Source organism: Amblyomma mixtum, chromosome 5 (assembly GCF_055824585.1).
Source record: "Amblyomma mixtum isolate Tamu chromosome 5, ASM5582458v1, whole genome shotgun sequence".
Taxonomy (NCBI): Eukaryota; Metazoa; Arthropoda; class Arachnida; order Ixodida; family Ixodidae; genus Amblyomma; species Amblyomma mixtum.
The window spans coordinates 172434083-172446083 of NC_143016.1; the positions used below are offsets into that span (position 1 = coordinate 172434083).

Consider the following 12001-nt stretch of genomic DNA (forward strand, 5'->3'; position numbering starts at 1 on the left):
CCGATCTGCTCAAGCTAGCTAGAATAGTACCGATTCACAAAAATGGTGACCGTAACCACGTTGACAATTACCGCCCAATTTCCACTTTAAGCTGCATAAACACACTTTTTGAAAAACTCGTTGCAAAGAGAGTGAAAATATTTCTCGGGAAAGAAGCCTTGCTATGTCCTCAACAACACGGCTTTAGACCAAACAGATCAACTGGTACGGCCGTCATATCGCTAATAAACACAATCAACACTTTCCTAAATGATAATAAAAGAGTCTTAGGAATTTTTTTGGACATTAAGAAAGCATTTGACACTTTTGATCACGAAATTTTACTGAAAAAGCTGGAGCATTACGGGTTTAGAGGTATTAGTTTAGAATTTTTCAGAAGTTATCTCAATAATTGGCGGCAAATGATCCAACTTAGTGGTGTAAAATCTGAATTTGAAACAGTTACGGTTGGTGTGCCACAGGGTTCAGTCCTTGGCCCGATTTTTTTCACGTTGTATATTAATGATCTGCCGCATTTCACACAACACTTCTCTGTTTTTATCTATGCTGACGACACTGCTCTTCTATGTGCTCATGAATCTACAACGGATCTTATTAGCACCGCAAACCTAGAATTGGAAACTTTGTGTAGCTGGTTTATTTCAAATAAACTTGTTGTACATGTTAATAAGACAAAATGCATAATATTTAGGGGCTCCAGAAAAACAATACATGAAAACCTGCCTTGCGTGCAATGGCTGGGAACACCTATTGCACTTGTGAACAACATCACTTATCTTGGAATAATTCTAGATGAGAACCTACACTGGAAGCCATGCATTCAGGCGCTTTGTAAAAAGTTAGCTGCAGCATGCTTTGCACTCTACAAATGCCGAGATTATTTTGGCAATGACATACTCAGAATTATTTATTTCTCAATTTTTCAAAGCCAGTTATCATATTGCATTGAATCATGGGGCCACACCTACCGATCTTATTTGGAACCACTTACGGTCTTGCAAAAAAGGGCAATTCGATTCATTTCACATTCAGGATACAACGCCCACACTGCTCCTCTTTTTAATCAGATGGATATACTGCCACTACAATCATTACTTGAATACAGGACTGTCTTGACAATACACACATGCCTTACAGACAATTACCCGTTACACTCATCGCTATTCTGTATCCCACCACAATGAACTCGCAACGCCACTCATAGAAATTTCCTTCTTCCGAAAACAAAAAATGTCTATGGAGAAAGAAGGATGGCCCATGTTGGTATTAAGCTGTGGAACAAGCTTCCAAGTGAACTCAAACATTGTAAAGGTTTTCCTGTGTCACTGAAGAAATACTATAAACAATGAGTGAAGCCAGCGTTTTTTCTTTTCAAGTATTTTTGTGTGTTTGTATCTGTTTGTAAAAGAGGCTTGGTGCTCTGAATACTTTTGCTCTATGTACCCATTTATATCTTTCTAATTTCATGAGCTTTTATATGTATGTAATTAATTTTTTTTATGTCTGCAATGTTCTTTGAAACTGAATTGCATGATCCCAACTAGATTTCAGCTAGGGATCCAGATGTTTTCACAAGCATGCCTTGTATGAATGTTGAGAAATAAAAATTCAACCAATCAATCAATCTTATGTGTAGGAGGGTGCTTATAAATATGGTGTGTGCAGTTTAGCATTCCTTGTTAGACAATGTCCCCTCTACAAACGATGCAGCATTCTAATATAAAAACGTAACTATCAAAACAAAACTTGAGAAAAATTGGCAGTGGCTTAGCTCAGCTATGCGTGGGCATACATTCGAAAGCTTTATTATGCCGTGATTGTGCACAACGTGCAACAGACGTTACACACATATCCGATTACACTTCAGGTCACTCTCGAATATCCTCGTAGCCGAAGCAAAGTTTGACAGACGGACGACGTAGTCTGTCGTACATTCCGCACTGAGGGAACTCACATCGGCTGGCTCTCTAGAATCCACCGCAGCTGCAGCCTTCACGGCTCTTCGTTGTCGTCTTTCGTCGTCTTTCTATCGCCGCTGAACGAGGCGACGCTCCCGCTCTTTGTCAGTCTCTGCCGCCAGCTTGGCACCTTTTCGCTCCCTTCTATTCGCTGAATTCCTTGCATGGTTATCAACAATTATCACCTGTTATCACCAAAGCAAAGCATCAAGTTTCCGCAGCATCTCCAGCAACGCGCCTGCGCGGGATCCCAAGCCTCACGGTTAAAAGCCCAGCAGGAAGCCCCTTCGCATCAGTTGGCAGCAGCAGTTACGGCCGCTTGCACGCATATTGAGCCGTTCCTTTCCGCCTACGCAGGTTCGTAATTTTTATATGCTTGTTTTGTATAGTGTGATAGACATTCTACCTTAGCTGCTGCTGCTGCTGCCACATTTGTGTTGCACAAGCGTTTATCCTATTGTTGTTTGGTTGGTTTATGGGGTTTAACGTCACAAAGCGACTAAGGCTATGAGAGACGCCGTAGTGGAGGGCTCCGGAAATTTCGACCACCTGGGGTTCTTTAACGTGCACTGACATCGCACAGTACACGGGCCTCTAGAATTTCCCCTCCAAAGAAATTCAACCGCCGCGGCCGGGATCGAACCCGCGTCTTTCGGGTCAGCAGCCGAGCACCATAACCACTGGGCCACCGCGGCGGATGTTTATCCTATTGTACTTCGGTGCTTCTAAACGTCTATCGTTTGCTGTCACGTTCGCTTATCGTTTCGTTTGGCTCCCATTTTGTTGGCAATGTCCGGCAAGCAAGAGCTTGCCAAGTTGTTCGAAGAACTTAAGCGTGAATTGAAGAATGAATTTAAAGAACTGCGTGAATGTCTTAAAAGAGATATAAGAAAAGAAATCAGAGAAATGTAGGGGTTCTTGGAACTTGCGAACGAGAATTACGAGGAAATGAAAACGTCAGTCAGTAAGCTGGAAAACGAGAACTCAGAGCTAAAGAACACGGTAGAGGCTTCGCAAACGGACAGAGAGGCCCTGCTTGTACAACTCAAAGATCATGAAATAAGACTTTTGCAAAATGAACAGCATACGAGGTGTTTCAACGCAGAAATCAAAGGTGTACCTCTTAGGCCGAAAGAAAACACTCTCGAAATAACAAGGAAACTTGCAGTGGCCCTTGATGCCCCCTTTGAGGAGGGTGATGTTGAAGGTTGCCACCGTGTTAGGACTGCCAGCAACGACCAAAGCCCTAATATTGTGGTACAGTTCACACACAGAGCTAAGCGTGACTGTTTTCTTGAAAAAGCTAGAAAAAAACGACTGACAACCGAGGACATTGACATAAAATTGCAGCCCAGCACTCCCATTTACATCAATGAGCACTTATGTCCAGCCATGAAATGTTTGTTTGGTGCTGCAAACAGCAAAAAGAAGGAACTCGGCTGGAAATTTGCATGGTGCCGAAATGGGAAGATCTTCACCCGAAAATCTGAAGGCAACGCCATTGTTCCCATTGCCCACTATGACGATGTGAAAAAGATGACGTAGGAAAAACAAATGTGAAAACTTTTGTTGCACTTCGTTGTTTGAGATATGGGTTATCTGCCTTCTGAACTAAAACAGCTTATATCAGACAAAAAGCCAGCAATGACCTTCTTCCATCAAAATGTGCGATCTCTAGCAAATAAGACAGATGATTTGGAAATGTTCATCCACAGCTTCGGAATACCAATTACTGCTCTAATGTTAACCGAAACTTGGCTAACGCCCACATCGCATAGGTTCCAGCTTTCTGGTTATCAATCCTTTTTCTGTAGCCGTCGAGATAAGCGAGGGGGAGGCGTAGCGCTTATGCTCAAAGAAGATATAGTTGCTGAACTTGCTCACGATTTCACTGGCACAACTCTTGATTATGAGGTGCTTACATCGCAAAACCGGAAAAATGTGTTCTCTGTTGTGTACAGACCGCCGTCAGGTGATGCTACCCGCTTTTTTGCTTTCCTTGAAAGGCTCTTTATTTATGTAACGGAAGAAAAAGTGAACCTGTTTCAGGAGGCGACGTCAATATAAACATGCTATCATCATCCCAGGTACAAAAAGATTTCTAGTCTCTAATTACAAGCTCAGGTTTCTTAAACACCATATCTACTGCAACGCGTGTGACTGTTGACAGCGCCTCTTTATTAGATGTGTTCATTTCAAACATTAGTACCGATTCTTTGGAGGCTGATGCCGTTTACACTAACATTAGTGACCATCTGGGTATCACCTTGCTAGTGAATAAAACCTCTCGTGTAACTCAGAAAACGAAGAAACCGGTTTCTGTTCAGTCTATTACTTAACCACATCTTGAGGCTTTTCGCTGTGCAATCACCCAGCAAACATGGGAAAGCGTTTACGGAGCACAAGATAGTGACTCTGCGTATTCATCGTTTATAAACATTTTCAAAACTTTATATAATACACACTTCCCAGTGAAGAAACTTGCAAGCACATCTAATCGCGGAAACCTTGGCTAACTACCGAGCTTCTTGACATGATTAAACATAAGCATGCCCTGTATGCACGTTTTGTGAAAAGTCGAGATGCAACGCTGTTTACTGAGTTTAAAAAATTTAGGAACAGCCTGACAAATAAGCTTAGGGCAGGAAAAGATTCTTATTTTTTAGGTATATTTATAACCCTGACAATCAACGAAGTGATGTAATTTGGCGAAAATTGAATACGTTATTGTATCCCACCTCGAGTTCAGGTATTCCAGATGTTTTATATTACAATGGACAGCAACTTTCCGGAAACGCAATTCCACAAATGTTTAATGAACTTTTCACCATGGAGCCCTACCACTACGACGATCCCAACCTGAACAACTGTTTGCAGTTTCTACCAGTTATAAGGAATGCAACATCGTTTTTCCTTGCTCCAACTAGATCACTTGAAGTTTCTTCCTGCATCAGTGCCACAAAAAATAGCAAGTCACTGGATGCCGATGGTATCCAGATTAGCCCTGTAAAGTATGTGCTCGATATTATCAGCCCGGTCCTTACCCATATCTATAACATAATATTGTCTACGGGTGTATTCCCCAAGAAAATGAAAATTGCCCGCGTTGTTCCTGTCTTTAAGCGTGGTGATAAGACTAACCTAACTAATTATCGGCCTATTTCAGTCATTCGAGTATTTTCAAAAGGTATTGAGAAAATCATGCACGAAAGATTACTATCATATTTTAATCGCCACAACCTGCTTCATGACTTTCAGCATGGTTTTAGGCAGCACCGCTCTACCAAAACAGCCCTCCTCACTCAAAAAGAAATTATTATAGATGCATTCAGTCGTAAGCACATGGCATTAGGTATATACATTGATTTCTCTAAGGCATTTGATTTGATTAATCATTCTATCCTTCTGAACCAATTAGAAAATTACGGTGTGCGGGGAATAGCGCATGCGCTTTTTAAATCTTATCTTTCTTTCACAAAGCAATTTGTAGATGCCAACAATGCCACTTCCGCAATGAAATCGGTTAATGTTGGTGTGCCGCAAGGAAGCATTTTAGGGCCGATTTTTTTTTAATCTACGTAAATGACATTGTACGCTGCACAGAAAATTCTTCCGTTATTTCATATGCTGATGACACAACAGTGTTTATCACAGGCAGTTTGTGCAAAGATATTGAAAGCAAGGCCAACAAGCCGCTGGCTGATTTAATCGTCTGGGCTGAGGTGATTTGTTTGAAAATAAATCCCACTAAAACAAAAGTAATTTTTCATACGCCTAGAGGTAAAGTGTTGACAGAACAGATGGATTTGTTTCTTGGCTCCCAACAGCTCGAGATGGTGGACTCTGTAAATAGTCTTGGAGTACATTTTTCAAAGCATCTTACCTGGAATGAGCATATCGACTACCTCCAATCCAAATTGTCATCTGCGATTGGTGCCATTGCGCGTGTGCGGCGCTTTATCCCTGCTAAAGTGAAACTTATGCTTTACAATGATTTAGTGCTATCTCTCATGCAGTACTTTAACATGGTGTGGGGCACAACTGGTGTGACCAATTTGCGCAGGCTACATTTACTGCAGAAAAGAGCCGTGCGTTATATTGCTGATGTACATTACACTTTCTCCACGAAGCCTCTTTTTTCAAAGTTTGATATTTTTCCTGTGTTTTGTTTATACAATTATAGGTTGATTGTACGCTATAAAGCTTTCGTTAAATTTCATATGGATTATGCCATTCGTCTTGCAAGACTACAGGTGAACACAAGTGATCGTCAAGCCAGATACAAAGAAATATGGTCCGTGCCCACCCCTAGGACATCCTAAGATGAACAATCTTTATCTCACACGCTGCCCTCATTGCTAAATTTACTAAACCGTGTGGAGTTTGATCCTACCTGTAACCGAAACGACATCGTCAAACGCTTCTGCCAACTTCTTTTTTTGCAGGACTAAAATAATTTCATTTTGTTCGCGACAGCTTCTGTTTATACTGTAATTATTTGTACTGGCATTTTTTTGTGTTTCTTTTGTGTTTGCCACTTTCAGTGTGTCTTTGATACTTGTATGTTTTTGTAACTTTGATGTATGACTGGCCGTCATCTTGCTGTTTGCCAACTTCTAAGGGGTCGGGACCTTGTTAAGCTCTCCGAGCTTTTAGTCCCGTACTCCTCCTTATCAAAGGAAATAAAGGTGATTGATTGATTGATTGATTGATTGATTGATTGATTGATTGATTGATTGATTGATTGGTTTGCAATGTCAGCCGGATGATCAGACTAGGCCCGCCACCTGCGGAAAGACGTCGGCTCAAACCGACTCGCTTCTTCCATAGCGAGAAACTGGCTGGCGTGCGCTCTAGAGCGGCGCCTTCGCCTTTTTAAGCGAACAGAGCCGTGTAGTTAGTCACGTGACCACCGCTGGCGAGACGACAGTCGGCGCAGCAGCGGGGGTAGACGCGTGGCTGCAGCTGCAACGAACCACATGGTTAATCAAGTGACAGACACACTCCAGAGGCTCCTCCTTTTGAAGTCAGATGTGACCTCCTCGTGACCTTGGCTCCTGATACGCCAGTGAAGCTTTCGCTTTAAAAAGCCCGGCGTTATTTGAGACCACCCTTCGAATATTTAATCATGCTATAATTAGACTGAGTTTAGACTGAGCGTTTAGACTGAGCTTACAGTGTTTAGACCTAGAGTGACCAAGAGCGACAGTGGTGTTGTTCTTTGCCGACCGCAGAGGGCACTTGGTAATTTGTTAACCATGAAAGTGAGTTTTTCCTAATGCCGCAATATCACCCAAAGTACATGTCTTTCTAAAGTTCGTGCCCCCTTTCAGTGTATGTGCCGCCATCGCTACATAACCATATGCTGAGTGGTTGGTAGTGGATCTTGGTAGCGGTTTACAGGGAGGTGCTACCGGTCAACCGTTGGCCGTTTCTGTTTTCCCATTTTGTCTTTGAGTAGACAGAGAGAGAGACTTTAATGAATAAATTATAGACCCGCCTGGTTAGGAGCCGAGCATGCTGCTCCAAGTAACGCTGCATAAAACACTAGGCTTCTCAAAAGGCATCTGCCTACTAACGAATATAACGAAGATACGCAGGGTTACACCGTCTAACAAATTATGCGGAAGAAAATGGAGTCCGTCGTAAGTGATGTGCAGTACCGATTCGCGATAACGTCTTTGCAAACAGTGGACTCTGATTTTCTCGAAATGGTTGCGTATATGCTTGCGCATTCTTTAATAAACATGACAAAAAATAAAAGTAGAATTTGCATGATTTTTGGAAAGCAGACACCCTGGCAGCCTATGTCAGCCCAATAACGCAGCCACTTTCAAATACGCGACTTCGCTGCTGTCCCTTCCTTCTTTTTTGTTGATGCGATGGCTCAACAGAAGCTCAGTCGCTGATCACGGCGCTTTCATCATCATCATCAGCCTGACTACACCCACTGCAGGTCAAAGGCCTCTCCCATATCTCTCCAATTAACCCTGTCCTTTGTCAGTTGCCGCAACTGTATAACCGCAAACTTCTTAATCTCATCCTCCCACCTAACTTTCTGCCGTCCCCTACTACGTTTACTTTCTCTTGGAATCCACTCCGTTACCCTTAAGGACCAGCGGTTATCTTGACTTCGCATTACATGCCCTGCCCAAGCCCATTTCTTCCTCTTGATTTCATCTAAGATGTCATTAACCCGCGTTTGTTCCCTCACCCACTCCACCCTTCTCCGATCTCTTAACGTTACACCTATCATTATCGTTTCCATAGCTCGCTGCGTTGTTATTAACTTAAGCTGAACCCTCTTTGTTAGCCTCCACTTTTCTACCCCATAGCTGAGTACCGGCAGGATACAACTGTTGTATACTTTCCTCTTCAGGGATATTGGTAAGCTCCCTACTGAAAAAAGTTTTATGAGGCAATAAACTCATACAGTTTATCATACAAATGTCATAGACTTATCATACAAATCACATAAAATTATCATTCAAATGTCATTCATTTCTGTGAAATCATACAGTCGTCATAGAGATATCATAGAATATCATACAATCTATGCAATTCGTATGATATTCTATGATATCTCAATGATGACTGTATGATTTCACAGAAATGAATGACATTTGAATGATAATTTTATGTGATTTGTATGAGAACTCTATGACATTTGTATGATAAACTGTATGAGTTTATTGCCACATAAAACTTTTTTCAGTAGGGCTACCATTCATGATCTGAGAGAACCTGCCATATGCGCTCCACCCCATTCTTATTCTTCTAGTTATTTCCCTCTCTTGATCCGGATCTGCGGTCACTACCTGCCCTAAGTAGACTTATTCTCCTACTACTTCCAGCACCTCGCTAACAATTGCGAACTGCTGTTACCTTGCTAGGCTGTTGAACATTACTTAGGTTTTCTGCATGTTAATTCTTAGCCCCACTGTTCTGCTCTGCCTGTCTAACTGATTGATCATGTTTTGCAGTTCTTGTCCTGAGTGGCTTAGCAAGGTAATGTCATCAGCGAATTGCAAATTACTCAGGTATTCTCCATTAACTCTTATCCCCAACTGCTCCATTCCAGTCCCCGGAATACCTCCTGTAAGCAGGCAGTGAAGAGCATTGGCGAGATCGTGTCTCCCTGCCTGACACCTTTCCGTATTGGAAATTTATTGCTGACTTTATAGGAGACCTATAGTAGCTGTGCAATCGTTATAAATATCTTCCAATATTTATGCATAACACTCATCCACACCCTGATTCCGCAATGCCTGCATGACAGCTGAGGTTTCCACTGAGTCAAATGCTTTCTCGTAATCAATGAAGGCTATATATAAGGGTTGGTTATATTCTGCGCATTTCTCTATCATCTGATTAATAGTGTGAATGTGGTCTATTGTCGACTATCCTTTACGAAAGCCTGCCTGATCATTTGGTTGACTAAAGTCCAAGGTTGTCCTGACTCTGTTAGCGATTTCCTTAGTAAATACCTTGTAGGCAACGGACAATAAGCTGATTGGTCTGTAATTATTCAAGTGTTTGACGTCTCCTTTCTTATGAATTAAGATAATGCTAACGTTCTTCCAAGCTTCTGGTACTCTCGAGGTCACAAGGTATTGCGTATACAGGGTGGGTAGTTTTTGTAGCACAATCTCTCCTCCGTCCTTCAACAAATCTGCTGTTACCTGATCCTCACCAGCTGATCTCCCTCTTTGCTTTGCTCCTAAGGCTTTCTTTACTTCCTCCTTCGTTATTGGCGGGATGTCCCATTGCTGTGCTCGACTGCCTCCCTCAGTAACTTGATGATTATATTCGCTACTGTATAGATTTGAGTAGAACTCTTCGGCTAATTCAACTATCTTATTGATATTGCTGATGACATTGCCCTGTTTGTATTTTAGCGCATACATCTGGTTTTTACCTATGCCCAGTTTTCTCCTCACTGATTTTAGGCTACCTCTGTTCGTTAGAGCATGCTCGATTTTCTCCATGTTAAACTTTCTGATGTCAGCTACCTTGCGCTTATTTATTAACTTCGATAGCTCTGCTAGTTCTATCCTGTCTGTGGATTTAGTCATCCTCATGCTTTGGCGTTTCTTAATCAGATCTTTAGTCTCTTGAGATAGCTTGCTGGTATCCTGTCGAACCATTCTACCACCTACTTCTGCGGCGCACACTGTAACGATAGCCGTGAGATTATCATTCATTGTTTCAACACTACGGTCGTCTTCTTCAGTTAAAGCGGAAAATCTGTTCTGCAGCGACATTCTGAAATCGTCTATCTTCCCTATTAATGCTAACTCGTTACGTTAATAGCCTTTCGCTTCACCAGTTTCCTCCGTTCCCTCCTCAAATCTAAGCTAATACGAGACCTTACGATTCTGTGGTCGCTACAACGGACCTTGCCGAGGACCTCCACATCCTCTACGATGCCAGGGTGTGCACACAGTATGAAGTATATTTCATTTTTAGTCTCACCATTGGGGCTCTTCCACGTCCACTTCCTGTTTGCTCGTTTGCGGAAGAAGGTATTCATAATCCGTAAATTATTTCTATCTGCGAACTCTACTAATAACTCGGCACTTTACTACTCTACTAATAACTCGGGAGCACGGCACTTTACATGTGGAGAAGAAATGTGCTTTCCACTTTCAAGCCAATGCTGAGAGGGGCGTCGGCTGCTGCCTTCAAGGCGGGGGGCGCATAGGTTCCATTCACTCAGGACGCGCTTCACAGCTCTACACTATGGTAGAACAAGAGCGCAATCACGTGATTTTTCTTATTTCGCGGGTTTTCTTTATACGTTGGGAAAAAGGACCGCGTAGAACATACGTTGATGCACAAAACATACGTTGGACACATACGTTGGTACATAACATACGTTGGAACAAACGTTGAATCGCTAGTTTCGTAACACCCTCTACAACTTAACGAAACTCACGTGACCCTAATGTGAATGTTAAAAGGTTTACCTAATTAATCTAAGCTAAATAACCAATTAAGCGCAATTTACAACATAATCTGTGGGGCGCCAAACGAAGGGAAACAGTATTCATTTGGCTTCACCGAGCTCCGGTGCGCCACATTTTTTAAAACCTTTGTCCAAGTTACACGAAACAGCCTGTGTAAAACAAATTACAAAGGCGATGTCGAAACGCTGATTTAACGAAACTATGTTTGGTAAGCTATTGGTTGTTAGGGCGAGCCAGTTCTCACACAGAACTCTTGTAGGGTCACAGACAGACATGGAGATGAGTCTCTCTGCAACTGCCAATAGAGACAGGGCAGCCTCCTCTCTAAGAAGGGTGTCGTAAGGTAGAGGGCGCATGCGGTGGTCCTGACGGCACCCGCGTAAGTGTTGTGCATACGAGAAATTTCCGACAATGACACAAGCATCAAGAGAGACCAGTTAATCGCGCGCGGGGTCTCTGAAACTGCTGAAGTTGGTGGGTGTTGTAAGTTCACAATCTACCCGCTGTTTCTCTTATGTATCGGATCACATGGATTATGCAGGGGATATCGCCGATTCGCAATCACTTTCAGTTCATTAGATTTTGCGGCTATGTCGTAAAGGACTAGACTTTTACAGCGGCAAGGTATTGAATGGGTAAAGTGAGAACGCCTCGCATAAAACAAATTTCTCGTTTTTTCTTGTGTACACCAATTTGACGCAGAAAAGTAAAGATCACGACCAGTTTGACAAAAAGCCCATCTTCATTTCATTTCATTTATTTGTCCCTTAAAGGGAAATACACCGAGTACAAAAAGAGTACAATAATATACAAACTAAAAGCAATAAATAAACAAAGAAAACAAAACGGGGAGCAGTTGGCGCTACAGTGTCGCAGTATGAATGATGTTGAGTAGTGATTAGCCAGTTTCTCAAGAAAAGGTGGTGATCGGAGCATGTTATTATGTTGTCAGGAAGGCCATTCCAGAGCACTATGGCGTCGGGAAAAAATAAACAGCTTATTGCGGAGGTGCGGGTTTTCATGCGTGCGATTGGGCTACTGTGATTTAGGCGGGATGACATACGTGGGGGTGGC

General features: G+C 42.4%; 1 protein-coding gene across 1 annotated transcript in view; it reads left to right on the forward strand.

Moving 5' to 3' along the window:
* LOC149344697 (uncharacterized) overlaps positions 1-12001 on the forward strand; it is a 56915-nt gene that overhangs the window by 14188 nt on the left and 30726 nt on the right. The window lies entirely within an intron of this gene.